The sequence below is a fragment of the Arachis ipaensis genome, chromosome B03 (genome assembly GCF_000816755.2).
Source record: "Arachis ipaensis cultivar K30076 chromosome B03, Araip1.1, whole genome shotgun sequence".
Lineage (NCBI taxonomy): Eukaryota > Viridiplantae > Streptophyta > Magnoliopsida > Fabales > Fabaceae > Arachis > Arachis ipaensis.
In genome coordinates, this window is record NC_029787.2 from 132,634,884 (window position 1) to 132,639,613 (window position 4,730).

Sequence of the window (4,730 nt, forward strand, 5' to 3'; positions counted from 1 at the left end):
TACGAATTTGCGGATACATATTCGATATCCATAATCCGATTCTATTAGAGTGTGGATTAAATTCGATGATTTTGTGGGTTGGATAATATCCATAATTTATAGATCAAATGCCAATAAATAGATGGATTTGTGAATATTATCCAATCCATTTTCCCCTCTAATAAGTGTGGTGGCCGACAAACTTATCATCATCATCATTTTATATATATATATAGGGTAATTATGATTAAGAAGATGACAAAATTTTAATTGTGTTTTGGTTTTAAGGCATGATTAGATCGTTTTTTTTTAGAAAGATATTTGTCTTCACACTTAGTTGTTATAGGGTTGATGACAATACTTTTCCAAGATACAATGAAACCTATGAATTTCTTAATTAGCAATAATAATAAATTCGGTTTTGCTAGGTAGACAATGACTTTCGTAAACAATGTGAACAATGAGTTTTAAAATTAGCCCAATAAAGTAAAACACACACTACACCCGTACGGAAATCACAAGTGAAGAAGGGAGGTTACCGTATGCATAACTACATTGTTCACTAAACTCATTGTCTCCCTATATTTTTCCTCGGAAATTCTCAACTCTGTTGAACAAGAAAATCTCTCAATAGTTAAAATACACACTTGATCAGTGTATTTTAAATAGTGGACAAGGGTATATTTATATATATTGCACAAAGCAGTTATAAATAAATTGTTGTGACTCTTCTATTGTCATCAATAGGTATAATATTTCAAACATACACAATTCTTAAAGAGTTGTGTCACTTTAGCCAAATGTATAATGTTTCAAATATATATCATTCTTAAAGGGTTGTGTCCCTTTAGTCGATCAAATGATACTATGTACCGTTATTATAATTGACAATATATGAACAATTGGTAACCATATTAATATTAATAATAATATTAATTAATTAAATTCGTAAATAACTTTTAATCTCTCCTATTTACAAAATTTAAATATCATATAAGCTAAGTATATAAATAAAGAATGTGTCACTAAAATTAAATATTTTTTAGTGTAAAATTTAAAATTCTAATGAAGTAATAGGTGTTTAATTGATTAAACCTATACTCCATATGTTAGTACCGAAAATTACACACATCACTTATATCCTCCAAGTTCAAAAGTTTATAATTTTAAGCACTTATATGACTTGTGCTCATCTTGGTTTCATGAATATTTACAATAATAAAACCTCTAAAATTTTCGATTAGAGTGGCACCACTCCTATATTCATATAGGTGGAGTCCTTTGATAAATAATATTATCATTCTATTAAAAGTTTTAACTCACCCTCCTATTTATTGTACATAGCACTAAATTCACTATCACGGAAGATTGAAATAGTTGCCGTTTGCTGTGGTTACTGCTTATATCATATAACAATTTTTTTAATCATTCTGTTTTTTTACCTACGGTTGATAAAGTTACAAACTCAACCTCCATAGTAAAATGTGTAATACATGTTTGTTTCTTTGAGGTCCAACTTATTGCTCCACTACTTAGGGTAAAAATCCATCCTAAAGTGGATTTGTTATCACTAAAATTTGTAATCCAACTTGTGTCAGAATAACCTTCTAAAACTGCGGGATAATCACTATAATGTAATCCTAAATTTATGATTTTCTTGAGATAACCAAGAACTCTTGTAATAGCTTTAATTTCCAATGTTGATTGCTATATTTTTCTGTAAATCTTGATAATTTGCACACAATAAATGCTATACCAGGTCTGGTACAATGCATTACATACATTAAACTTCCTATACTACTAGTATATTCTAATTGTGCTATAGGTCTTTTCATATTTTCTTTTAATTTAAAATTAGGATCATAGGGTACATTGAATTCTTTAATTGTAAGATGATCAAATTTTTCTAATACTTTTTTTTATATAATGAGATTGATTTAAAATAAAGCCAACTTCATTCCTATGCACCTTTATGCCTAATATTGTATCAATTTCATTCAAATTCTTCATCTTGAATTTAGAAGTTACATATTCATTCGTTACATGAATTCCTTCTAAATAATTTGTTCCAATAATTAACATATCATCAACATATAGACAAATGATTACTTCATAATCTTTTTTGAATAAATACATTTATCCGCATTATTATGTGAGAAGCCATTTGATAACACCACTAAATCAATCTTTTCATGTCATTGTTTAGGCATTTGTTTTAGGCCATACAAAAACTTAATTAATTTACAAACTTTTTTTACATTTTTCAGTGGTAGCATTCCGGTTACTGCATATAAATTTCTTCATTAAGATCTCCATTTAGAAAAATTGTTTTAACATCTATTCGATGTATATGAAACTTGTGAATGGATGCTAATGCTATAAGAGTCCTAATAAAAGTCATTTTTGTCACAGGTGCGTAAATATCAAAATAGTCTGACCTTCTTGTTGTCTAATCCCCTTGGCTACTAACCTTACTTTAAAGGTTTGTAATGAACCATCAATGTTATACTTTCTTCTAAATATCCACTTACATTCTATAGGCTTTAATCTTGGAGGCAAATCAACCAAGACCCAATTATTGTTTGATAATTTTAAAAACTTTATTTTCTTCTTATTGATTTTTCTTCACCAATATGATTTATTTTAGAACTTTGAGAGAGATACACAACATCACATTTTCGAGTTTCCTCCTCTATACGTATATGTTTTAGTAATTTTTTAATTGTGAAGTTCTCACCAAGATGTAAAAGTTTCTTCCTATAACCATTTTAAGATGATGACAATTTTAAAATAATTGCTCCAACTTATAATGATTCAAGGATCGCCACTTGTAGATCACAAAGTCTACTTACAAGAATTTGTAATTCATGAATTTAATCCATAACAGGTATAGTATCATTCATAATAAATTCAAAATATTTCATCATAAATTCATAATAAACTTATTTGTTTCTTATCGTTCAGTATTGTACTTTCTTTTTTCCAAAGACTTCCAAATCTCCAATGGTGATTGAATTGACATGTAGAGATCATAGAGTTGGTCGGATAAAGTGTTGAGAATATGACCTCGGTATGTAAAAGTATATTCTTCATGTTTCTTCTTTAATTGAATAATATTTTCTTTTTCTTCTGGTGTGACATTTTCAGCGGCATCGACAATTAGTGTAGTCTTTGGGTCAATCATATATGTAAGATTGAGAATCGAAAGAAGAAAATCATCTTGTCCTTCCAACGATTGAAATTCGCTCTATCAAAATGATCCAACTTGATAAACTCTTTATTAATGACCTTGAACATGATGTTTTGATCTTGAGTCATCTTCAAAATATCTCTCTAAAATTGTTGGGTAATTATGATTAAGAAGATGACAAAACTTTAATTGTGTTTTGATTTCAATGCACGATTAGATCGCTTTCTTTAGAGAGATATATGTCCCTACACTTAGTTGTTATAGGATTAATGACAATACTCTCCCATGATACAATGAAACCTATGAATTTCTTAATTAACAAATAATAAGAAGCTCTCAACTCTTTTGAATACGAAAATCTCTCAATAGTTAAAATACACACTTGATTAGTGTATTTTAAATAGTGGACAAAGGTAAATTATACACAACAATTATAATTTGTCACGTACATAAATTGTTATAACTTTTCTATTATCAATAAGTACAATATTTCAAGCATACACAATTTTTAAAGAGTTGTGTCTCTTTAGCCAAAAGTATAATATTTTAAATATACAAAATTTTTAAAAAGTTATATCTCTTTAGTCAAATAGTACTATATATCGTTATTATAATTGATAATATATAAATGATTGATAACCGTTTATTAGTATTAATAATAATATTCATTAACCAAATTTGTGAATATCTTTTAATATAAACAACTAATAACTGTGGTGTTTTTAAAATTTTTATTATTATACTAATGAATAGTAGTAGTGCAACTCCAAATTATAAATGATGTTTATAATTAAAAAAAAAAGTCTCGGAACTAATTATAATATAAGTCAATTAAGTTAATTTTTTTTATTTTAAAATTTAAAAAATTAAAATAATAAAAAGTTTTTTTATTTTTGTAATAAATTTATTTTTTAACTAATTAATTAGTTGGAGTTATTGACTTCACCTCTAGTTGGTTCTTAAGTATGAGGAGCCAATAGAATATTTATACAATGTATACAATGGAAGTTTAAAGAGTATTAGAGATATAATCATTAGTGTTACCTTTTCCCATCAGCTGAAGCTTTTGGGATGAGTGGTATCATGCATGGTATTAGAACGCTAGATCTAAATCCATTGTACATATTGTACAAATAGTCCATTATCTCTTTAGCGGGATCCAATTTATAATTAAAATGATGAAAAGCACTCCTTGTGCATTACGTTGGATTATCACACGTGACAACAGTACAAAATTATATAATTAAGCCTCCTTTCTCAACGGTTAAGTTAATAATATATGCTTTATATGATTTTGAAAACATATGTAATTAATTAGATAATTTGTTTTAAATTTTGCTATTATTCCAAATAGTAAGATTGGAAAGAATAAAGTTGTGATTTTGTTCTAGTCCCATTCATGATTACTCTACCATGCATCAAATTCACTGGTGGGTGAAAAGTGATGATTCATTATTCTTTTGACACAACTGCAATTGATGATGAATGTTGCTTTTCTAGGCCTTGGAAACAAGTAGATCGAGAAGACAATTTAATAACCAATTTATATATTTAATTAATA